Source organism: Colias croceus, chromosome 16, assembly GCF_905220415.1.
Source record: "Colias croceus chromosome 16, ilColCroc2.1".
In the NCBI taxonomy this organism is placed as follows: Eukaryota; Metazoa; Arthropoda; class Insecta; order Lepidoptera; family Pieridae; genus Colias; species Colias croceus.
This window is the reverse complement of record NC_059552.1, coordinates 10,632,475-10,659,970: the sequence shown is the minus strand read 5'-3', so window position 1 is coordinate 10,659,970 and position 27,496 is coordinate 10,632,475. Positions and strand designations below refer to the sequence as shown.

The 27,496-nt window shown below is 41.2% G+C and overlaps 1 pseudogene; it reads left to right on the top strand.

The window, feature by feature from the left end:
- The first annotated feature begins 14,302 nt into the window (after window positions 1-14,302).
- LOC123698505 lies at window positions 14,303-15,142 on the top strand (annotated as a pseudogene).
- Window positions 15,143-27,496: the final 12,354 nt, after the last annotated feature.

The window sequence follows — 27,496 nt, the reverse complement described above, 5'->3', positions numbered from 1 at the left end:
AGACCTCGAGCAATTACCACAGAGTGCGAAAAAAATTCAAAATGGCGGAAAAAATGGCCGCCGCAATACAAATTCTAAAACGGCCATCGCTGGTCCGATCGCGCTGAAACTTGGCACAGGGGCTTTAATCGAGCCGCATATTAAGTTGGCATACTCATAATCGAGTTTGCATCGCTGGTTTCCGAGTTTCATACAACGCGAAATTCGACGGCTCTCCGAAACGGCGCGAGATAGGTGGGGGGTGTAGAACTAAAAAATGATCAGGAAGATGGGGCGCTACCAGGGCAATCGAGAAATTTTAAATAGGACGCAATTTTTTTTTCAAAAATGGCCGATTTTTCGAGGCAAGATGGTGGCGCCGGTTACTTCACGATCGGTCTGAAAATTGACTTCTGTGCTTGAATCGGCCAGATTTACAAAACTTCATACTTAGAATTTCTCTCCGACCCCCGGTTTCCATTTTCCATACATCACGAAATTCAACGGCTCTCTGAATCGGTGACAGGTAGATTGGGGTCACCAAGGTAAAAAATGTTTAAAAACTTGGTCCGCTTCCAGGCACATAAAATTTTTTGCTAAAAAGCGAAATTTTTTTTTTCGAAAATTTTGTATGGAAATTTCCATAGTAGGAAGGGTGATTGAAGAGCAACGGCAAAAGACGGCACCGCGGGCTGCTTGCTGCCCGTGCACCGCGCAACCTCGAAGGTCGACAGCCTCCCGGAGTAGAAAATATTTATTAACTTTTGAACTACCGCACGAGCCAAGCGAGCGAAGCGAGCGAGTCACGGCAGCGGCCAGCGTAAATATTTAAATAGGTAGCGAGGAGCGAAGCGACGAGCGTGTTAGGTTAACTCTTGAACAGTTTATTATGAAAAGTCACTGCCCGCTATCGATAAGACGTTTCAAAAATTTTACCAATATTTGAATAAGTAATTTATAAGCAGTTTAGGTAGCGAGGAGCGAAGCGACGAGCGTGTAAGGTTAACTTTTGAACTACCACACGAGCCATGCGAGCGAAGCGAGCGAGCCACGACAGCGGCCGGCCTAAATATTCAAATAGGTAGCGAGGAGCGAAGCGACGAGCGTGTTAGGTTAACTTTTGAACTACCTACCGCACGAGCCAAGCGAGCGAAGCGAGCGAGTTGCGGCAGCGGCCGGCCTAAATATTCAAATAGGTAGCGAGGAGCGAAGCCACGAGCGTGTTAGGTTAACTCTTGAACAGTTTATTATGAAAAGTCACTGCCCGCTATCGATAAGACGTTTCAAAAATTTTACCAATATTTGAATAAGTAATTTATAAGCAGTTTAGGTAGCGAGGAGCGAAGCGACGAGCGTGTAAGGTTAACTTTTGAACTACCACACGAGCCATGCGAGCGAAGCGAGCGAGTCACGGCAGTGGCCGGCCTAAATATTCAAATAGGTAGCGAGGAGCGAAGCGACGAGCGTGTTAGGTTAACTTTTGAACTACCTATCGCACGAGCCAAGCGAGCGAAGCAAGCGAGTCGCGGCAGCGGCCGGCCTAAATATTCAAATAGGTAGTGAGGAGCGAAGCGACGAGCGTGTTAGGTTAACTCTTGAACAGTTTATTATGAAAAGTCACTGCCCGCTATCGATAAGACGTTTCAAAAATTTAACATTATTTGAATAAGTAATTTATAAGCAGTTTCGACTGACTGTAGAATCGCTGTTAGCAGATGTTACAAATGGAAAGGAAATTCGAATGCATTTTCAAATGACTGAAAATTTCTGCCCGGGATGAGCCGCGAGCTGCTTGCAGCTCGCGCACCACGCACCCTCGAAGGTTAACCGCCCCCCGGAATAGAAAATATTTGAATTTGAAATTTATAAGCACTTCCGATTGACTGTGGAATCGCTGTTTGCAGATAATAGCAAATTTACGGGGAATTTTAATGCATTTTCAAATGACTGAAGATTTCTGCCCTGGGATGCTTCGCGGGCTGCTTGCAGCCCGCTCACTACGCTCCCTCGAAGGTGGACAGCCTCCCGGAGTGGAAAATATTTATTAACTTTTGAACTACCGCACGAGCCAAGCGAGCGAAGCGAGCGAGTCACGGCAGCGGCCAGCGTAAATATTCAAATAGGTAGCGAGGAGCGAAGCGACGAGCGTGTTAGGTTAACTCTTGAACAGTTTATTATGAAAAGTCACTGCCCGCTATCGATAAGACGTTTCAAAAATTTTACCAATATTTGAATAAGTAATTTATAAGCAGTTTAGGTAGTGAGGAGCGAAGCGACGAGCGTGTAAGGTTAACTTTTGAACTACCACACGAGCCATGCGAGCGAAGCGAGCGAGTCACTACAGCGGCCGGCCTAAATATTCAAATAGGTAGCGAGGAGCGAAGCGACGAGCGTGTTAGGTTAACTTTTGAACTACCTACCGCACGAGTCAAGCGAGCGAAGCGAGCGAGTTGCGGCAGCGGCCGGCCTAAATATTCAAATAGGTAGCGAGGAGCGAAGCGACGAGCGTGTTAGGTTAACTCTTGAACAGTTTATTATGAAAAGTCACTGCCCGCTATCGATAAGACGTTTCAAAAATTTTACCAATATTTGAATAAGTAATTTATAAGCAGTTTAGGTAGCGAGGAGCGAAGCGACGAGCGTGTAAGGTTAACTTTTGAACTACCACACGAGCCATGCGAGCGAAGCGAGCGAGTCACGACAGCGGCCGGCCTAAATATTCAAATAGGTAGCGAGGAGCGAAGCGACGAGCATGTTAGGTTAACTTTTGAACTACCTATCGCACGAGCCAAGCGAGCGAAGCGAGCGAGTCGCGTCAGCGGCCGGCCTAAATATTCAAATAGGTAGCGAGGAGCGAAGCGACGAGCGTGTTAGGTTAACTCTTGAGTTTATTATGAAAAGTCACTGCCCGCTATCGATAAGACGTTTCAAAAATTTAACAATATTTGAATAAGTAATTTATAAGCAGTTTCGACTGACTGTAGAATCGCTGTTAGCAAATGTTACAAATGGAAAGGAAATTCGAATGCATTTTCAACTGACTGAAGATTTCTGCCCTGGGATGAGCCGCGAGCTGCTTGCAGCTCGCGCACCACGCACCCTCGAAGGTGAACCACCCCCCGGAATAGAAAATATTTGAATTTGAAATTTATAAGCACTTCCGATTGACTGTGGAATCGCTGTTTGCAGATAATAGCAAATTGACGGGGAATTTTAATGCATTTTCAAATGACTGAAGATTTCTGCCCTGGGATGCTTCGCGGGCTGCTTGCAGCCCGCGCACTACGCTCCCTTGAAGGTGGACAGCCTCCCGGAGTGGAAAATACTTGAATGGGGAATTTATAAGCATTACCGACTGACTGTAGAATCGCTGTTAGCAGATGTAACAAATGGACAGAAAATTCGAATTTATTTTCAAATGACTGCCCTATTGCTTCAACCCAGGGGCAAAAGGGGCTCGCGGGCTGCTTGCAGCCCGCGCACAACGCACCTTCGAAGGTCGACAGCATTCCAGAATAGAAAATATTTGAATTGGGAATTTATAAGCACTTCCGATTGACTGTGGAATCGCTGTTAGCAGAAAATTACAAATGGACTGGGAATTCTAACACATTTTCTAATGACTGCCCTATTGCTTCAAACCAGGGGCAAAAGGGGCTCGCGGGCTGCTTGCAGCCCGCGCACAACGCACCAGCTAGTTATAATATATAAAGCTACACTACCACTGACTGACTGACATCGGGTTTCTCGGAAACTACGTGGAAAGTTGGGGGGATTTCGACGTGATCGTATAGAGGTGCGGCGAGTGACCACCGGAAAAATATTGACAACTCCAACACCCTGGACAAGAGAGTGGACCCCTGGAGGTGCGCAAAAACGGTGATACCTGGAGGGGGGGTGTCTGAACAAAAAATGCTCGGAACTGGTGGCGATTACCAGGGGAGGTGGAAAAATGGGGATTTTCGCGAAAACAAGATGGCCGCCGTACTTTGCCAAAATCGCCGTTTATGAATCCTTACGTCTCAAATTTGGCACACGTGCTCTGTTCGAGCCGGCGAATCGATCGGTGCCCCGTTTGAGTGGCTCCGGGCCCCAGTTTCCAACTTCCATACAACGTAAAATCCAACGGCACGCGGAAACGGTGCGAGTTGGGTGGGGGGTCCCGGAACTAAAAATGATCACCACCCTGGGACGCTACCAGGGAGCCATAATGGGTCGCTCGATTTTGGATTTTTTCCATTTTTGGCGCAAACATAAAAACGTAAATTTAGCCGAGGTGGCGCAACGCGGAACCACACTCTCACCACGTTTGTACTCGCCCAGCTCCCAGGATATCCAGAAAAATCCGAAATCTTGAACTTTGTCACAGCCCGCGGAGACGGTCAACGGCCCGCGCAAACGGTAGCAGCTACATCTGGGGTGCTCAAACTAAACTTGTAGTAGACCTTGAGCAATTACCACAGACAGTGAAAAAAATTCAAAATGGCGGAAAAAATGGCCGCCGCCATACAAATTCTAAAACGGCCATCTCTGGGCCGATCACGCTGAAACTTGGCACAAGGGCTTCAATCGAGCCACACATTAAGTTGGCATATTCATAATCGAGTTTCCACCGCTGGTTTCCAAGTTTCATACAACGCAATATTCGACGGCTCTCCGAAACGGCGCGAGATAGGTGGGGAGTGTAGAACTAAAAAATAATCAGGAAGATGGGGCGCTACCAGGGCAATCGATAAATTTCAAATTGGACGCCATTTTTTTTTCAAAAATGGCCGATTTTTCGAGGCAAGATGGTGGCGCCGGTTACTTGACGATCGGTTTGAAAATTGACTTCTGTGCTCTAATCGGCCAGATTTACAAAACTGCATACTCAGAATCTCACTCCGACCCCTGGTTTCCATTTTCCATACATCACGAAATTCAACGGTTCTCTGAATCGGTGACAGGTAGGTCGGGGTCACCGAAGTAAAAAATACTTCAAAACTTGGTCCGCTTCCAGGCATATAAATTTTTTTGTTAAAAAGCGAAATTTTTTTTTTTCGAAAATTTTGTATGGAAATTTCCATAGTAGAAAGGGTAATTGAATAGCAACGGCAAAAGACGGCCCCGCGGGCTGCTTGCTGCCCGCGCACCGCGCAGCCTCGAAGGTCAACATCCTCCCGGAGTAGAAAATATTTATTAACTTTTGAACTACCGCACGAGCCAAGCGAGCGAAGCGAGCGAATCACGGCAGCGGCTGGCGTAAATATTCAAATAGGTGGCGAGGAGCGAAGCGACGAGCGTGTTGGGTTAACCTTTGAATTACCGTACGAGTCAAGCGAGCGAAGCGAGCGAGTCACGTCAGCGGCCGGCGTAAATATTCAAAGAAGTAGCGAGGAGCGAAGCGACGAGCGAGTTAGGTTAACTTTTGAACTACTGCACTAGCCAAGCGAGCGAAGCGAGCAAGTCACGTCAACGGCCGGCCTAAATATTCAAATGGGTAGCGAGGAGCGAAGCGACGAGCGTGTTAGGTTAACTTATGAACTACCTATCGCACGAGCCAAGCGAGCGAAGCGAGCGAATCGCGGCAGCGGCCGGCCTAAATATTCAAATAGGTAGAGAGGAGCGAAGCGACGAGCGTGTTAGGGTTGTTTCAAAAATTTAACAATATTTGAATAAGTAATTTATAAGCAGTTTCGACTGACTGTAGAATCGCTGTTAGCAGATGTTACAAATGGAAAGGAAATTCGAATGCATTTTCAAATGACTGAAGATTTCTGCCCTGGGATGAGCCGCGAGCTGCTTGCAGCTCGCGCACCACGCACCCTCGAAGGTGGACAGCCCCCCGGAATAGAAAATATTTTAATGGGGAATTTATAAGCACTTCCGATTTACTGTGGAATCGCTGTTAGCAGATAAAAAGCAAATTGACAGGGAATTTTAACGCATTTTCAAATGACTGAAGATTTTTGTCCCTGGGATGTACCGCGGGCTGCTTGCAGCCCGCGCACCACGCACCCTCGAAAGTGGACAGCCCCCCGGAATAGAAAATATTTGAATGGGGAATTTATAAGCATTTCCGACTGACTGTAAAATCGCTGTTTGCAGATAATAGCAAATTGACGGAGAATTTGGAAGATGGACAGCCTCCCGGAGTGGAAAATACTTGAATGGAGAATTTTTAAGCATTACCGACTGACTGTAGAATCGCTGTTAGCAGATTTAACAAATGGACAGAAAATTCGAATTTATTTTCAAATGACTGCCCTATTGCTTCAACCCAGGGGCAAAAGGGGCTCGCGGGCTGCTTGCAGCCCGCGCACAACGCACCTTCGAAGGTCGACAGCATTCCAGAATAGAAAATATTTGAATTGGGAATTTATAAGCACTTCAGATTGACTGTGGAATCGCTGTTAGCAGAAAATTACAAATGGACTGGGAATTCTAACACATTTTCTAATGACTGCCCTATTGCTTCAACCCAGGGGCAAAAGGGGCTCGCGGGCTGCTTGCAGCCCGCGCACAACGCACCAGCTAGTTATAATATATAAAGCTACACTACCACTGACTGACTGACATCGGGTTTCTCGGAAACTACGTGGAAAGTTGGGGGGATTTCGACGTGATCGTATAGAGGTGCGGCGAGTGACCACCGGAAAAATATTGACAACTCCAACACCCTGGACAAGAGAGTGGACCCCTGGAGGTGCGCAAAAACGGTGATACCTGGAGGGGGGGTGTCTGAACAAAAAATGCTCGGAACTGGTGGCGATTACCAGGGGAGGTGGAAAAATGGGGATTTTCGCGAAAACAAGATGGCCGCCGTACTTTGCCAAAATCGCCGTTTATGAATCCTTACGTCTCAAATTTGGCACACGTGCTCTGTTCGAGCCGGCGAATCGATCGGTGCCCCGTTTGAGTGGCTCCGGGCCCCAGTTTCCAACTTCCATACAACGTAAAATCCAACGGCACGCGGAAACGGTGCGAGTTGGGTGGGGGGTCCCGGAACTAAAAATGATCACCACCCTGGGACGCTACCAGGGAGCCATAATGGGTCGCTCGATTTTGGATTTTTTCCATTTTTGGCGCAAACATAAAAACGTAAATTTAGCCGAGGTGGCGCAACGCGGAACCACACTCTCACCACGTTTGTACTCGCCCAGCTCCCAGGATATCCAGAAAAATCCGAAATCTTGAACTTTGTCACAGCCCGCGGAGACGGTCAACGGCCCGCGCAAACGGTAGCAGCTACATCTGGGGTGCTCAAACTAAACTTGTAGTAGACCTTGAGCAATTACCACAGACAGTGAAAAAAATTCAAAATGGCGGAAAAAATGGCCGCCGCCATACAAATTCTAAAACGGCCATCTCTGGGCCGATCACGCTGAAACTTGGCACAAGGGCTTCAATCGAGCCACACATTAAGTTGGCATATTCATAATCGAGTTTCCACCGCTGGTTTCCAAGTTTCATACAACGCAATATTCGACGGCTCTCCGAAACGGCGCGAGATAGGTGGGGAGTGTAGAACTAAAAAATAATCAGGAAGATGGGGCGCTACCAGGGCAATCGATAAATTTCAAATTGGACGCCATTTTTTTTTCAAAAATGGCCGATTTTTCGAGGCAAGATGGTGGCGCCGGTTACTTGACGATCGGTTTGAAAATTGACTTCTGTGCTCTAATCGGCCAGATTTACAAAACTGCATACTCAGAATCTCACTCCGACCCCTGGTTTCCATTTTCCATACATCACGAAATTCAACGGTTCTCTGAATCGGTGACAGGTAGGTCGGGGTCACCGAAGTAAAAAATACTTCAAAACTTGGTCCGCTTCCAGGCATATAAATTTTTTTGTTAAAAAGCGAAATTTTTTTTTTCGAAAATTTTGTATGGAAATTTCCATAGTAGAAAGGGTAATTGAATAGCAACGGCAAAAGACGGCCCCGCGGGCTGCTTGCTGCCCGCGCACCGCGCAGCCTCGAAGGTCAACATCCTCCCGGAGTAGAAAATATTTATTAACTTTTGAACTACCGCACGAGCCAAGCGAGCGAAGCGAGCGAATCACGGCAGCGGCTGGCGTAAATATTCAAATAGGTGGCGAGGAGCGAAGCGACGAGCGTGTTGGGTTAACCTTTGAATTACCGTACGAGTCAAGCGAGCGAAGCGAGCGAGTCACGTCAGCGGCCGGCGTAAATATTCAAAGAAGTAGCGAGGAGCGAAGCGACGAGCGAGTTAGGTTAACTTTTGAACTACTGCACTAGCCAAGCGAGCGAAGCGAGCAAGTCACGTCAACGGCCGGCCTAAATATTCAAATGGGTAGCGAGGAGCGAAGCGACGAGCGTGTTAGGTTAACTTATGAACTACCTATCGCACGAGCCAAGCGAGCGAAGCGAGCGAATCGCGGCAGCGGCCGGCCTAAATATTCAAATAGGTAGAGAGGAGCGAAGCGACGAGCGTGTTAGGGTTGTTTCAAAAATTTAACAATATTTGAATAAGTAATTTATAAGCAGTTTCGACTGACTGTAGAATCGCTGTTAGCAGATGTTACAAATGGAAAGGAAATTCGAATGCATTTTCAAATGACTGAAGATTTTTGTCCCTGGGATGTACCGCGGGCTGCTTGCAGCCCGCGCACCACGCACCCTCGAAAGTGGACAGCCCCCCGGAATAGAAAATATTTGAATGGGGAATTTATAAGCATTTCCGACTGACTGTAAAATCGCTGTTTGCAGATAATAGCAAATTGACGGAGAATTTGGAAGATGGACAGCCTCCCGGAGTGGAAAATACTTGAATGGAGAATTTTTAAGCATTACCGACTGACTGTAGAATCGCTGTTAGCAGATTTAACAAATGGACAGAAAATTCGAATTTATTTTCAAATGACTGCCCTATTGCTTCAACCCAGGGGCAAAAGGGGCTCGCGGGCTGCTTGCAGCCCGCGCACAACGCACCTTCGAAGGTCGACAGCATTCCAGAATAGAAAATATTTGAATTGGGAATTTATAAGCACTTCAGATTGACTGTGGAATCGCTGTTAGCAGAAAATTACAAATGGACTGGGAATTCTAACACATTTTCTAATGACTGCCCTATTGCTTCAACCCAGGGGCAAAAGGGGCTCGCGGGCTGCTTGCAGCCCGCGCACAACGCACCAGCTAGTTTTATACTATAAGGTGTAAATATTACACACTATTAATATTTTTTGTTGCTGTATTAAATAAAAGTGATTCACAAAGTCATCAATTATTTTGTTCAATATTTTGTACATTGGTTCTCAGTATCAAACGTTAGGTATCTGCTTTTCTTAGAAAGTATTTTTGTTTTTATTTTAGATTCTAATGAAAATGAGATTCTTCAGTGTCTAAATGAATTAGAATATGAGTCAGAAGCTGAAGAGGACCCTTTTGAATTATAATAAGACAGATGACGAGTACATGCCAGATGGAAGAGAGTAATCTTCATCTTCAAATTCTTCTAGTGAAGATGAACAGCCGCTTTTTGAAGATGACAATGATGATTCTCCTTTTTGCGAGGATCAAGTCGCAGCAGAACACGAATTCGTCTACGTTGGACACGTGGTTGTAGTCGTGGAAGAAATATTATAAGCACTCGCGGAAGAAGGTAGTCGTGGGAGTAGAAGTCGAAGACGCGTAATTTAATATTGCCTTAATAGAAGTTAAGCCTAAAGATCTCAAATGGAAAAATTTTGTTCTCTATTTAATTTCTATAATAAACTTTATTTTTTGTAATTTTGATTTATTATTTTCTCTGCTACATTAAGACCCACTGTACAAAATTTTGTACAAAAGATAGAATTACAGAAGGTGACCAAAAATGTCCCGTAGACACCTGGTATTACGGTAAAAATACTTTCGAAACCCTAAAAGGTATATCTTCAAAATTACGATGTTTTACGTCTCTGGGTCTGACAGCAATAAATTAATTTGTGCATAATTTTGTACAGTGGGTTTTTACGACTACCTTTGGTAGTTCCGATCTGGGTCTTAGGAGGTTATACAAACATGATATAATATGTAGCAGTTCGGATAAATACATAAAGCTAGAGATTACATAAAAAGAGAAAAGTTGTTAACACGTCAAACTCATCTTAGAACTAAACACGTATCCGGAAAAGAAATCTGCACTCAACCAATGCCTTACCGTAGCAACACTGGTGGTAAATAGATCAAAATCGTATTGGTTACGAAGCTTGTTAAAAAGGCTACACACTCGTGGCATAAAAGAATTTTGTCGATAGTAAGTACTGGTGGATGGAATATACAACGTTGGATTGGATGGACAAGAAGGAACATTGAATGACAGGGAGTTAAGTAGTTCCGTTCTCGACATTAGTCGACATCGATCTCGACCGAAATCGGTCGGTAACTAACGATTTATATCTTATTATGGAATATATAGTAAATTAAAATTAGTTAAGTACATAAATTTTTCGCATTATTACAAATACATATCAAAAAAAGCACATGTTATGCACAAAAACATGGCAGTTAATTTAATTTTAATCAAATTCGATATTTTTATATCAATCGTTTAATTAATGTCCTATTTATAACATACCTATTCATGGAGTCCAAAATTCCATGTATGTCAATCACTTTATTTACTTTGTTGACATCTGACATCAATCAATCAAAATAATATTTCTATCAAAATAAACATAAATTTTGTGTTTTCAAGAGGATAATTTTTAATTAGATATATTCTTAAAAATCCTATAAATCTATTACAAATATCCTAAGAAAATATCAATCTGCGTTATGTTTTTATATAGTTAAAGCTTTTAGTTTTAGTTGAGTAATATTTTGTTATTTGTGAAGTGCAATAAAATTCTAATCAAAATACTCTAAAAGCTCTACAAGATAATTCTGCTCAATTCGAAGCCTTTCAAGAAATCTTTAAGACATCATAATATAAACGGACGGAAGTTTTAGTACGGAACGGATAATTTGTATCACTTGTATTTTTAGCTTGTATTATTATATTATATTATTAAGGTTTATTTTATTACAGTTAATAAGCAAAGGATGAATATTATATGCAATTGATCTAGCGGTTCACGGGTAATTATTTATGTAATAAATAAAAATATTTATCTATAAATTTTATATTTTGGTGAGGGATGATGGTTTTGAGCCAAATTTTCAACTACGCTAAATTATAAACAGTTAAATTAAATTTTTCTAATAATTTTTTTTATTTGTATTCATCTGTATAATTTTATTATCCTAGAAGTTCAGAAAGAAATTAATCAAATATGAATGCAATAATTTAGGCTGAATAAAATATTATGCAAACAGCAGTGCACTATTTTAATATTTATTTAATATAATATAAGAGACTTCTTAACATTTTCAATAAAATTTTGAAACCATCTTAAAAATAAAACATTATCTGTTTATTTTATTTTAATTGAAATACCATTAAATAAGAGAAAAAAAAATTGCGTTAAACCATGTAGCATCGGAAGTGTGAAATATCTTTTTTATTATAAAATAATAATAATAATCTATAATTTTTCCGATATTATCAACCGTATCTACAAACCCACACAAACCGTAAGGCCCTTCTCCCATTACGATACTTCTAGAATACGATACTCGAGTAGAATACTAGTTAGATATTTGCTCGCTGCCCGATGCTCGCATATTAAGCGACTGAAAAATGACTAATTTCATTATTGTGCCTCGTTTTTGTAGATGGACGCTATGTTGAGTGATTACAGTGAAGACGTAAAAGTAGGAAGTATTGGATTCATCCATATATTAAAAGAAACATAAATTGTAGAGTTTTATAGCCGCACGAGAACTACAACATCATGATAAGAATTTTTTATCTTTCTACCGAAGAGATACTCGCGAAACGCGACGCAAAGGCGACCAACTATACTAGTCGCGGACGTGTAGGATACCGGTAGCGTAATGGGAGAAGGGCCTTCGAGATCTTGTCGAGATCAAACGTCGGTATCACAAGTATCATAACGATTGACAATGTCAAAGAATAATAATTTGTTTTGACCACGACAATATTCGAATGTGTTGCAAAGTGGTTGCAAAGAAATGATTTTCCAAATCCATGAAATCTATATTTTATTTATTTTTCATATATCTACGGAATTGAAATAATGATGTTATTAATTTAGATAAACGTGCATTACTACAAGGCTATTATCTATATGTCGTGGTCATATCGTAGATTTGATCATTTCATGATATGAGTGGCCATTTCACGAAATGGTCGCATATCGTGAAATGGCCAACATAGTTTGATCAGATCGTTAAATCGTCAACGTTTCACGATTTGGTCATCCACATTTGGCCAGATCGTATAAAATATAAAGAGTCCATAAAATGTTAAAAAATTTCAGAATAACTATATTCTAAAAACTTGTTTAATGTCATTTAAGTTAGTGCCGCGGCAGCGGCCGGCGAATGCCAGAAGCGAATCGTTTTTGCAATAGAAAACAGTTAGGTTAGGTTAGGTTAGACTTTGATAAACAACGCACGAGCCGAGCGAGCAAAGCGAGCGTGCTGCTGCAGCGGCCGGCGAGTGCTAGAAGCGGATCGCTTTTTAAAAAACAAACAATTATAATAATATAGTAGTAGTTTCTTAAATTATTTTATTTAAGTCGCATTTTTTCTTAAATACATATAAGATATCCACATTTTCCATAGTAAGTACTCGTACCTCTTCGTCGTAAATTCTTTGCTATGACTTTCTTCATAATATTGTTAATAAACGAATTATGACGTTTTTAACTGCGAATAATTTAATTTTCGCCAGCGGCCGCCATCTTATCACATAAACACAGAGCTTGCAGCGCCTCTACCAACGATTAATGTAACTATTTTACGATATGATCAAATAATTTTGATCATTTCATGAAAAAACCGTGCGTTAATTGGGCATATCGTGAAACGATTTCTTATCATTGATCTGCCCAAACCACATCATGATGTGGCCAAACTAAATTGGCCATTTCACGATATGCGACCATTTCGTGAAATGGCCACTCATATCATGAAATGAACAAATCTACGATATGACCACGACATATACATATAATAAATCTGTAGAAGGGTTAATTCTGTACATTGAAAATATTGAAAAAATAAATACCAGGGAGTGTTACTGGATCGATACCAAGCCCAAATATGTGATTAAAAAAATTTTTGTCTGTCTGTCTGTCTGTCTGTATGTTCAGGCATCACGTGAAAACTAACGGTTCGATTTCGATGAAACTTGGTATAATTATACCTTATTATCCTGGGCGTAAAATAGGATACTTTTTATCCCGGAAAAATACGTAGAAAAAAAAAATCTTAATTTTTCAGTTTTATCCATTGACGTTGTTCTGTAGAACCGCGAACACACGTTGCGTAATAGGCCTAGCCGTATTTGGGTCCAGTAGACATCCATACTAATATTATAAATGCGAAAGTAACTCTGTCTGTCTGTCTGTTACTCAATCACGCCTTAACTACTGAACCAATTTGCATGAAATTTGGTATAGAGATATTTTGATATCCGAGAAAGGACATAGGATAGGTTTTATCCCGGAAATCCTACGGGAACGGGTTTTTCTTTGAAAACGCGGGCAAAGCCGCGGGCGGAAAGCTAGTATTTTATAAGATGTCATTGTCAGAGTTACTCAAAATGGAGAAATAAACCATCCACGCGAAGACCGACATCCGCGCGGACGGAGTCGCGGGCGGACGCTAGTTATTTAAATATTTTGACGCATTACGGAAAGTTTTGTGAAGAATAAAAATTATAAACAAATATGTGTAAGCAGGGAGGGCGCTACTGTGCCACTGTTCACTTCGACGTCTGTGTTTTAATTAATTATCAAATAGAAATAACGGTGATAGCGTGACAAAACAGTGATAAATCAATGAACAATACTAAGAACCACATGGACTAATGTTTTCATATTAAAAAAGTGCGTAAACAGTGATAAAATCTTCAAAACATCAAGGGACTTGGATCTGTCATTTTATACATTACTCTAAGTGTAAACTATCTAATACCTGCTAAGTTCAGTGAATAAGACACAAATAAACATAAAAAACACTAAATTGTTACTGTGAACTCAAGAAATCTGTTTTTGCATCAAAATACATAACCTCAAAAATTATTATTTCACATAGTCACGCAGTTTTTCGAGTAAACAACGATAAGCGCCATCTAGCGTCGAGTAGCCGAACTCTCTAGACATAACTCGATAAACTGAACGCAATATCTGCTATTGGCAACGCAGTTCCGCTACCAACCACAAGAGATTATAGAGGGCGCTACGAGTACCAAAACAAACAAATACTATGGAGGAAATTATGAAAGCCCTACAGAACATTCAAAAAGAACTAAACTTACAAAAAATTGAAATTCAAAAAAGTGGTGAAAAGGTTACAGAATAAGTAACACTCAACATAAATAAGAAAATAGAAGAAAAATTTACCATTTTAGAAGAAAAACATCAAACTTTAAAGGGAAAAGTTGAACAACAAGAAAAAAGAATACAATATATGGAAAAACAAGCAAGACAAAGAAACATAATTTTCTTCGGTATTGAAGAGGGCGAGACATCCTACCACAACTTGGAGAACATTATGTTACAGTTCATTAGTGAAAAATTGTCCTTAAAATTCGATTGTAGAAACATTCAGGAAATAAAGAGAGTGGGGAAAAAAAGCGATAAACCGAGACCAATAATTGTAACTTTTTCTACCCTTGGTTTAAAGATCAACGTTCTCAAGCAAAAGAGATTATTAAAAGATACCCAATATTATTTGAACGTAGACTACCCTAAGTACATATTGGAAAAAAGAAAAGAACTTCAAGAAGAAGCAAACAGAGAGCGCGAGAAAGGAAACAAAGTCTCGATAAAATACGATAAACTTGTGATATCAAAATCAAACAACAAAAGAACTATGATGACTTCCCCAGAGTCAGATCCCAGAATTCAAGCACTAGCTGGTAATAGTACAAAAAGACCTATGAAGAAAAATAAAATAAAACAATCAAACCCACCTATACCCAGATCAAACAGCGTCCCTGAAGCAGTTCTAAAACCAAGCATTCTAAGCTACCTAGTAAACAACAACGTCAACACAACACAAAATCAAACCAACGACAATATAACCAACAACCCACACTCATAGCAACCAACACCGCCCTCCCTCAAGAATGTAACATCAAAAAAATTTCAACTAAGTAACAAAAACCATCTTCCAATCCGGCTGGTCACCGTGGAAGATCAAGACCATAACCCTCTAAAGAAGATACCTCAAACCTCTTCAAAAACAAAAAGAGAGACACGAACCGAAGAAATATTTAATTCAACTAAAAAGAAGAGAGACCTGATATACATAGTAACCTACAACGTCAGAACCTTATCTACTTACGAACGTTTAATCGAACTAAGCGAAGCTCTCACTAGAGTCAAATACGACATAATTGGATTATGTGAAATAAGGAGAACAGGCACCCGGATAGAAGAATATAATAATTTTATACTATGTCACACAGGATACACACCTGGCAGAAACGGAGTCGGTTTCATAATTAATAAAACCCGCAAGAACTGGATCGAAAGTTTCATTAGCATAAATGATAGAGTAGCATTATTAAACTTAAGCATACAAGGACTGTCCATGACAATTATACAAACATATGCACCGACTGAAGCAGCGTGTGAAGAAGAGATTAACACCTTCTATTCGAATATCAATAGAGCCATAGATCAATCTTATAAGAATTATATAATAATAGGCGATTTTAACGCAAAAATAGGACAACCAAGACAGAATGAACATTTGTTAATGAAATCAAATGGATTTGGAGAAAGAAACCAGAGAGGCCAAAGGCTAATTGATTTCGCGTTCGAACACAAGCTTGCCATCTTAAACACTTTTTTTAATAAAAAACCAAACCAAAGATGGACCTGGCGTTCACCTAATGGTAATTACAAAAACGAAATAGATTACGTTCTGTCAAATCAACCAAACATCTTCCAAAACATAGAAGTATTAAATCTGAACTACCCGTCGGACCACAGAGCAATCAGAGCAACAATTTCCATCACAAAGCAGAAGAAAAAACGCACAGCGTTCAATAACAATCGATACTCATCACTAAAAACAGAACAAGAAATAATATCTTACAAACAAAACATTTCATCTCAACTACAAGACCTACATAAATGCCAAGAACAAACATCAGTACAGGCTTTCTATAACACATTAACCAAGACTATAACCCAGAGCTTACAGGACGCCAGAACCTTCAACGAAAAGTCAAAAAGTAACCATAAAGTCCTAAAAAAACGTACACTGGAACTTATCAAAAGAAGACAAGAGTTACAGCATGCTAAGGAAAAAACTCGAGCCACAAAAAACGAACTATCAGCTCTATACAAACTAATAAGTAAATACATTAAACATGACTACAAAAGCTACAGATTAAATACTTTTAAAAAACACTTAGAAAATGCAGGAAGCTCAAAAAAGGCCCTTAAAGAATTAAAAACAAACAAACATTGGATAGATGGCTTAGAACGCAATGACATAACCGTAAATAACCGCAAAGAAATCATAGATGTAGCAACCCAGTTCTATAAAACCCTATATAAAGCACAAGGCAACGAGTGTAACTCCCTTACCTATGCAAAAGACATTTATAGCTCTACAAACAAGAATGAAAACATAACACCAATAACGGAAGAAGAAGTCTTACAAGAAATTAAAAGGTTGAAGACAGATAAAAGCCCAGGACCAGACGGCATTACAAACGAAGCCATAAAGACTGCCTGGCCGCTGCTGATTTCGCCATTAACACTCTTGTTTAACCTAATATTAAAAACTGCTGAAATACCATCGCAATGGGTAGAGTCGGAAATAATTTTAATTTACAAAAAAGGAGACTCAAAAGATATCACAAACTACAGGCCTATAAGCTTGCTCTCATGTATTTACAAACTGTTTTCCTCTATAATTAACAAAAGAATAAGTGTCACAATAGAAGCAAACCAACCAATAGAACAAGCCGGCTTTCGCAAGCGTTATTCAACAACTGACCACATACATACTCTAGAGCAAGTAATGGAAAAATACCAAGAGCAGCAAAGAGCGCTCTACATCGCATTCATCGATTATAAAAAAGCTTTTGACACCGTGTCACATTCAAGTATTTGGACGGCCCTGCAAGCTCAACAAGTTGAACAAGAGTATATAAATATAATCAGGAACATTTACAAAGATAGTACAGCAAAAATAAAACTGGAAACCACGGGCCCTACGTTCCCTATCGGAAGAGGCGTGAAACAAGGCGACCCGCTGTCTCCAAAATTATTTATATCCATACTGGAGTTCATAATAAAAAGATTCAACTGGGAAAAAATAGGACTAAACATTGATGGCAAGTACTTATCCCACCTTCGCTTCGCAGATGACTTAGTCCTGTTATCAGAATCTAGCACACAATTACAAAACATGATTGATACACTAAACACAGCTAGCAAGCAAGTAGGGCTGGAAATGAATCTTTCGAAAACAATGGTCACAACAAATAGTATACAGAGAAGAATATCAGTGGACAACGAAAATCTGAAATATACAGAAAATTACATCTACCTTGGAAAACAAATAGGCTTTAACAGAAAACAAAATGAACTAGAAATAGATCGAAGGGTAAAAAGCACTTGGAATAAGTACTGGTCATTGAAAGAGATTTTTAAAAGTAACATGCCAACAAGTATCAAAACGAAAGTCATGACGTCATGCCTCCTACCTTGTCTAACCTATGCATGTCAAACGTGGAAATATTCAACAAAAACAAAAAACAAAATCACTACCTGCCAACGTGGAATAGAAAGAAGTATGCTCAATATTAAAAAGATATACAAAATACGTCATACAAAAATTAGAGAAACCACCAAAGCGAAGGATGCTCTAACCCACGCTAAGAGACTAAAATGGAAATGGGCTGGGCACGTAGCGAGGCTAAAGGACGAGAGATGGACCAGCAGGGTAACAACGTGGAAAGGCCCTATCGGCAAACGTCTCAAAGGCAGACCCTACACAAGGTGGGCAGACGATTTGATAAAAACAGCTGGCACCTGCTGGCCACAAATAGCTCAAGACAGAGATACATGGAATTCTTTAGAGGAGACCTTCACCCTCACTTGAGGAGGGGTTCATGTAAACAACTTTTGCACAAATTTATATACTTACATTATTTAATATTTTTTTCATTACTTTACATGAAATAAAAGGTTTTTATTTATTTATTTATGTGTAAGCAAATATGTATCCATTGTATACTTCCATCAAATTAGGGAGAGGAACCGAATAAGCGACATCATTTTCATTGCTGAAGACTGGACTATAATTAATTAGTTTGTCGATAATTACCGACATTGTACAGACTACGGCCCCTGATATCTCTATACTATAAAAATGAATCGCAAAATGTGTTGGTAAGCGCATAACTCGAGAACGGCTGAACCGATTTCGTTAATTCTTTTTTTATAATATTCCTTGAAGTACGAGGATGGTTCTTATGGAGAGAAAACGTAAACATGTACCACGGGCGAAGCCGGGGCGGACCGCTAGTCTATAATATAAAAATGAATCGCAAAATGTGTTGGTAAGCGCATAACTCGAGAACGGCTGAACCGATTTCGTTAATTCTTTTTTTATAATATTCCTTGAAATACGAGGATGGTTCTTATGGAGAGAAAACGTAAACATGTACCACGGGCGAAGCCGGGGCGGACCGCTAGTCTATAATATAAAAATGAATCGCAAAATGTGTTGGTAACCGCATAACTCGAGAACAACTGAACCGATTTCGTTAATTCTTTTTTTATTACATTTCTTGAAGTACGGGGATGGTTCTTATGGAGAGAAAACGTAAAAATGTACCACGGGCGAAGCCGGGGCGGACCGCTAGTTTATACTATAAAAATGAATCGCAAAATGTGTTGGTAAGCGCATAACTCGAGAACGGCTGAACCGATTTCGTTAATTCTTTTTTTATAATATTCCTTGAAATACGAGGATGGTTCTTATGGAGAGAAAACGTAAACATGTACCACGGGCGTATGTCCCTGCTTAAATCTTTAAAACTACGCAACGGATTTTGATGCGGTTTTTTTTAATAGATAGAGTGATTCAAGAGGAAGGTTTTAGTATATAATTTATTAGGTTTTAGAAAAAGCGTGCGAAGCCGCGGGCGTTAAACTAATACTTAATAAATACATAAATAACAAATATTTCAGGACAATTTACACGTTAATTTTAATTTACCACTAAATTTGGATTTGGTGAGCTAATAAAATACTTTTAAATTTAGATTTAAAAGTATACAGTGTTTAGAAAGAAAGAAAGAAAACGTTTATTCAATGGCACATACAAACTTATAATATGGTATTCAATAACAATTATAATTAGAAAACAGTAGGTACTTACATGGTATTAAAATAGTCGGCTCGCAGGCGACGGCGGTGCGCGCGCTGGCGTGGGCGCCGGGAGCGCGGCTGGCGGCGGCGCACGAGGACGGCAGCGTGCGCGTGTGGCGCGCGCGGGCCTGCGCCTTGCTGGCCGTGCTGCGCGCGCACCACGACACCGTGCGCGGCCTGGCGGTACTCGCGCGGGGCGCCTTGTTGCTCACTGCGGCTTCCGACGGCGTGGTTAAAGTCTATAACTTTGATGGTAATTTTATGAGTTCCACACGAATTATAGAGAGCCTAAGCTTTTCTTATTAATATCTTCACGTTTAAAAAATTAAGATATTTCAATCTGGGCTGGCATCTGGCCGTTCGTTACTACAAGAACTATTGTATAACACAAAGGTAATGATTAATTTTTCACCTTACGCCGATGTGAATGTAGCGAAATGGCCAAGCCACATATTTTGACTAAGGTGTAGAGTTTGTGAAGTTAGGCCTTGTAGAGTTAGGGCGTGTAGTGTTAGAAGCTTGGCTCTACATGAGATCTGATAACTTTTTGACAGTGCGAGTCATATGGACTCGTTTTGGCAACATTTTACATGAAAATATTTTTGGTGGGTACTCTTTTATTGAAAATGTTTGTATCGACGAAAACAAGGAACTATGTATAATTTATCGTCTGTAGTCCCTCTTAGATCATAATAATTCAACGTCTTACACTAACAAATGCAGACGTATGCCGCGCCGGGCCGGAGGGCGAGGCGGAGCCGCCGCCGCTGCTGTGCGAGAGCAGCGCACACGACCTGGGAGCACTGTGCGCGGACGGCGCGGGCGACGCGGCAGCCACGGGCGGGTACGACGGCCGCGTGCGCCTGTGGCACGTGGCCGGCGAGGGCGTGCGCGCGGGCCGCTCGCTGCGCGGGCACGCGGGCGCGGTGACGGCGCTGCGGCTGGCGCGCGGCGTGCTGGCGAGCGGCGCGCAGGACGGCACGGCGCGCGTGTGGAGCGTGCCGGCCGGCGCTTGCCTGCGCGTACTGCACGCGCACACCAGATACCTCACCTGCGTGGCGCTGTCGGCCGACTTGCGCTTCCTTGTTACAGGTATTATTGTCACATAAGAATGTTTTCCATTAGAAACCGAGTAACGTAATGTGCATGTTTAAACTACATATTTTACATAATATTAAGAGTTTTAAAAATTCCAGAATTTCCTCACGTTGCAGATACACGTTTGAAATCACTCCCTGCAACAGAAATTATGCCAAGAATGCCTTTATAAGAAGAGCAAATGAGAATAATTAATTATTTACCTAGGTATTAGATCTTGATATTTTTCAATGTTCATGTAATAATTATAGAAGTCAATTTAGGAATATAATTTTATGTAGCTAATGTACCTACCTATTAAATTTATAAAAATATTATTTATAAATTTTTCCAAGTTGTGAAATGTGGGCTTTCTTATTCTATATTCTTATTATATAGTTCATTGGTCTGAAGCTTGTTGTTTTTTAATATGTTGTTTTTAGTAACTAGAATATGCGAAAAAAAATCATTTATTGCATAAAAACATGGTACCTTACCTACATAGTTACAAAGATATTTAGATTAAAATTATAGAACATTAATGTTTTTACTATAACTACTACATAGCATACAATAATTATTATTAATTCACAAAATGAACGTTGAATGAATAGTTACAAAATACCTAATGAGTCAGGAGTATATTAACTTCACAACTTCACTGTTCACAAGTTCACACAGTCCTACAAAGTATAGCAATAGCAAAATCATTATTAATGTATAATTATTATTTATCTATTTTCATAATATTATTTTAATTTTAATGTCAGAAATTAATTTATATCATAAAAACAATGCTCTAATAAAAAGTTAATTATTTTATTTTTAAATCTTGGAAGAGGATCCTTTTGAAAATCTTGTGGAATTTTATTAAATATCTGAATACCTACTTATGCAGACATTTTGAATTTTTCAACTTTTTTTATATTAAAGGCTGCATTGTTATTTTAACAAATAATAAAAATACGTACGATGCCTAAAAAAATATACCGGCCGATTTGTTAACCTCCTCCTTTTTTTTGAAGTCGGTTAAAAAACTATCTAATCATAATTTTCTTTGTATGGTCTGCTTGACCTTGATAACAATAGCATGCGCAATCTCTGACACAAATTACTAGGTTCCAACGACAAGACGGTGCGGGTCTGGACACTCGGCGACTTCTCACTGGATTCCACTTTACAGCCTCCTTGCTCCCCGCTCTCGCACTTCGCTCTCGGCGATCTAGAGGTCGGTATATAATATTTGCTTTATAAATACATATAAACATAATTTACTGTCATTCATCACACACTACAATGGTCACAAATGTCATGTAACACTTTTTTTTAGTAAATTCCAACCTTAAATAAAAGGGCTTTAACTAACTGAAAAGAAAATGTTTCGTAATTCGATTAAGCGAATTCAAGCTTTGGGTATTTTCCACGTTTAATAGAATCTAATTATTATTAGGGTATAGCGCCGCCGGACGACGCAGACGTTGAGGACGCGGCCGAGGGGGCAGGGGCAGGCGGGGCGGGTGGCTCGGGCGGCGCGCTGCGCGTTTGTGCAGCGCGCGTGCACGACGGGCCCGTCAACTGCATCACCGCGACTGACGAGTACCTGGCCACTTGTTCCAGGTGCCGACTCGTCTCTTTCAAAGTTATTCAAGCTAATTTTTGTTCAATTCTTTATGCAAATCACGAGCACACTTTATACCGAAGCGAAACACATTCAATATCTCGAAGCGAAACATTCGTGTACCTATCTGGGGGCACGGTAGTGCCCCCGCCAAGACGAGCCAAGCGAACAAGCGAAGCGCACGGGCACTACCTACCTTTTCTCGAAGCGCTTCGACGTTTTTTTGAACCCTCATAACTTGGGTTTGGATTATGCTAGATCAACAAAATTTTCGGGATATATTGTCAATAGCGGACTTATTGAACATATTAAGTTTTAATTACATTAGCTTTTATACTTCATATTTTATTTATATCTAAAAAACGCTAATTTCGTCACTGACTCACTGATGATCATCAAAATTCTTAAGGTATTTCCTAATGTCCTAGAAAGCTGAAATTTTGTATGTAAGCTAGTATTAGCACACAAACAACAAAAAAATTATAAAACTTTTATTTTTCATCCCCCAACCCCTTAAACTAGGGGATGGGAGTTTGTATGAGACCTGTAATTTTAAATTAAATTTTGATGACGCTAGAGGTCTAATCTAATAATCTAAAACTTGGTTCCCCTATATATTATATATTATATGTATACTGTACTCCTTGTTAAAAAAAAATAAGAAATTTAATCGACATAAAATTTTGTTACAAACAACTTACAAAAAGAAATGAAATCCCACCATGGGCGTGTAGTGTTACATTTTCATGTAAAATGTTGCCAAGACGAGCCCATATGACTCGCACTGTCAAAAAGTTATCAGATCTCATGTAGAACCAAGCTACTAACACTACACACCCTAACTCAACAAGGCCTAACTTCACAAACTCTACACCTTAATCAAAATATGTGGCTTGGCCGTTCGTTACTACAAGAACACAAAAGAAATGAACAGTGAATTAATTTTTCACCTTACGCCGATGTGAATATAGCGAAATGGCCAAGCCACATATTTTGACTAAGGTGTAGAGTTTGTGAAGTTAGGCCTTGTAGAGTTAGGGCGTGTAGTGTTAGAAGCTTGGTTCTACATGAGATCTGATAACTTTTTGACAGTGCGAGTCATATGGGCTCGTCTTGGCAACATTTTACATGAAAATGTTTTTGGTGGGATATTATATTCTAATAGGGGTGTATCATATTTATTATAATACTAGATTTCCGCCCGCGGCTTCGCCCGCGTTTTTCAAAGGAAAACCCGCATAGTTCCCGTTCCCGTGGGATTTCCGGGATAAAACCTACCCTATGTGTTAATCCCAGTTACCTTCTATATGTGTGCTAAATTTCATTGTAATCGGTACAGTAGTATTTGCACACACACATCCTCACAAACTTTCGCATTTATAATATTACTAGAGGTCCGCCCCGGCTTCGCCCGTGGTACATATTTCGCAATAAAAGGTAGTCTATGTCCTTTCTCGGGTATCAAAATATCTCCATTAACCAAATTTCATGCAAATTGGTTCAGTAGTTTAGGCGTGATTGAGTAACAGACAGACAGAGTTACTTTCGCATTTATAATATTAGTATGGATTATGTGTCGCCAGTCGCCACATGTGTCGCAGACGAATACTAATAATTTCGCCGTTACAAACGACCTCTTGACTCTTCAGTGGAGTTCGTTTGTAACGGCGAAATGACTACGACGTTTGTAAACAGACAAGCGCAAGTGGTACAGTGGAGGGTTGTGTTCCACAGCGACGGCTCGGTGCACGTGTACCGCGACAGCCCGTCGGGCCCGGTGCGCGCGGCGGCGGCGCGGGCGCACGGCTACCCCGCGCTGGCGGCGCACTTCGACGCGAGCGGCCACCTGCTGCTCAGCGCGGGGCTCGACGGCCGCGCCGTGCTCACCGATGTGCAGGCCCGTGCTCTAACCTTCACTTACATGAACCGTGACAGTCAAACATTGGAGAGAAAAATACTAAAAATAAGAAAAAATAAATTAACTGATTTTGTCAGATGAAATCAGTCAATAAGGATATTGACCGACGCCCTTAGTCAATAACCTTATGACTAATTTTATCGGTCAATAAGGTTATTGACTGGTTCAGGGTTTTGACTGTAACACACACATATATATATATATATATATATACATGTATTATGTTTCTTTTATTGCTATAAGTATTAACCATGGTATTAATTAAAGTTTTTAACGTGGACTGATATAGTCTGGTATAGAAGTAGCGTCACTGTACGTGGGCGCCGGCGCAGGGGACGATGTGGGCGGTGCTGGGAGTCCGGGGGGTGGCGGCGTGCGGGACGCGCGCCTCGCGCCGGCGCCGCCGCTGCGCGCGCTGCTCGCCACCGACGACGGGAATGTCGTCTTGTGGACACTTGACGAGAACCTCGCCGAATCGACACGGTATTTATCGTTTTAAATATTATATCTTTTTTATTTAAAGACTGTTAAATTCAGATTTTTTTTGTTATAATATTTTACATACAAATAAAAAATAAAAGTATTTTACACACCTTAATACAATATTATGTATTTAAAAACTCAATCGTATCGGTGCAATGAGTGCGTGTTATGTGGTGTGCAGCGCGTGGGGCGGGCTGGAGGACAGCGCCACGTGCTGCGCGTGGAGCGGCGACGCGCGCGCGGTGGCGCTGGGCGCGGCCACGGGCGAGCTGCGCGTGCTGGCCCCGCTCGAGCTCGCCCCGCTGTGCCTGCAGCCCGACGCGCACGACCTCGGTCACTTGCTTTATGATTCTTTCTCATCTTTTATATTATGTTTATTATTTTGTCGTTTCTGTATATTCTCGTGCATTTCTTAGTGTGGGAGCTATTGTTCAAACTATACCGTGAACGTGAACATTATTTTCTGAAATAAAGCTTTTTATTATAATTGCCATCTCATTCTCATTTTCGTTTTTTGTTTTCATTTTCCTTATCGTTTCCACTTACATTTGTGTTTATTTTTTCGCTCTCTTTCACACTCGCTCACTGTCACAATTTTAATTTTTCAATTTTAGGAGTCCTGAGCTGCGATTTCGCTCCTTCGTCCCTATTTTCTGCATCCGAAGATACCGCCCAATGTTACACGTTGGCGACGGGCGGCCGAGACGCCCTCATTAAATTGTGGCGATTGACACTCACCGAAGACGAAACGGTAGGTTTATGTTTTTAATTTTAATCTTTCTCTAAATATAAATCTTAATAGACGCACAATATAATGAAGTTGCAATGAAGTAAAATGAGATTCGTAATACATAATATTATGAGTGTCGCAACTCGCAGGGATCGACCGGGTCGCTGGAGCTGGTGCGTGCGGTGAGTGCGCACGAGGGCGCGGTGCAGTGCGTGCGCTGGCGGGCCGACGGGCGCGCGCTGGCCAGCGGCGGGGCCGACCGCTGGGCGCGCGTGTGGACGCTGCACAACGACGGCGATGGCGTGGAGGTGGGCCTCATTAACCGACTTCAAAAAGAAGGAGGAGTTTTTTTTTTCGAATTAGTCCCATAAAAATTTCATTCGGGTCGGCCCAGTAGTTTTAATTTTATGAGCATTTTTGTCTGATATCGATGACATAATTGAAAATCTAGCAAGTAACTTTGATTCACTTCCCGGTTACCGATTGAGCTGAAATTTTGTAAACGTATGTAAATTGGATAGCGATGAAAAATTATCATGTCATATGGCTGATTTGATGATGGAATCGGAAGGTGGCCATAGGAACTCGGTAATTAATTGTCTTTATTTTATCGAGTTTGGGCTCGTTTGATTCGTGTTGAAAAATACACTAAAAAGTATTAAATAAAAATAACTGCGTTAAAAAAACCTACTTCAAAAACGGAAAAGTAAAAAATAAATAAGATTTGATATTATTAATTAATACATATTATTATTTAGATGTGCTTTAAATATGAAATAGGTTTGAAGTCGGTCCGTTCCAGCCTTCTAGGACGTCCACTGCAGGACATAGGCCTCCCCCAAAGATTTACATAACGACCGATCACCAGCGGCCTGACTCCAGCGGCTCCCCGCCACTTTGATCAGGTCGTCTGTCCACCTCGTTGAAGGCCATCCCACACTGCGACGTCCTGTACGTGGTCGCCATTCGAGAACCTTTTTGCCCCAACGGCCATCGGTTCTGCGGGCTATATGCCCAGCCCAACGCCACTTCAACTTACTAATACGGTGGGCTATGTCGGTGACTTTAGTTCTTTTGCGGATCTCCTCATTTCTGATTCGATCACGCAAAGAAACCTCAAGCATAGCCCGTTCCATAGCTCGTTGAGCGACGCGAAGCTTGTGCACCATGCCCGCGGTTAGGGACCACGTCTCAGATCCGTAAGTCAACACCGGTAACACACACTGCTCGAATCGTCTTCAGGCACTGAGGGATTTTGGACGAAAAGATACTTTGTACGAACGTTGCGTAGTTTCCCGAACGCTGCCCAGCCGAGTCGGATTCGACGATTGACCTCTTTCCCGAAATTGGACTTACCTAAGTCGAATACTTAGTCGAATACTTGAAGTCGGTAACAAGCAATAAGCACTTAGTATTAAGCCCGTGGAAGCCGGTAAGTTTTACATTGGCTTAGCACCAACATCAAACCTATTTAATAATTAGCTCATCTAAATAGTATGTCGTAATAATTAATAATATCAAATCTTATTTATTTTTTACTTTTCCGTTTTTGAAGTCGGTTTTTTAACGCAGAATTTCGGTAGGAAGCTTTCTCTTTTACTTTTGTTTCATAACCGATAAGAACATTGCAATTTAATCGGAACAATCGAATAACGACAGTCACCAAAAATGCGTGCAGTTGCGGGCGCTAGCAACTGTGAGCGCGGGCGGCGCGGGCGGCGCGGCGGTGGCGCTGCTGGCGCGCGGCCGCCTCGCCGTGGGCGCGCTCGACGGCACGCTCGCGCTTTGGCAGCTGCCAGTAAGTAATGTGTTTTGATGTCTTTAAAACGTTGCATAGCAATTAATCTTCAAAAAATGTTACGATCGAAGCTCATTGCTGGTCAAAACCACTGTTGACTGTAAAATTCACTCGAAAGATTTCATCAGTCAAAAATGGTTTTGGCCGGCAATGAGCTTTATAACATAAAAAATGATCTATTTGTTTATGTATTTTAATTGTTATTTCTTTCCGTATGTGACTGTTTGTTTCTAAAATAAATAATAAATATTAAGGCCCCAGTACACAATGGCCCATGCTGACCCATTGCAGGCCATTGCCATTGTGTACACGGGCTAATTGTATATGATGGCGGGCAATTGTCTTTCGTGGCGCGCAATCGGGGAGTTGTCGGTTTTTTGGGCACACTTCAAAGGAATCGTGGCGTAGCGTGGCTTGTGGTGTTCACACAAT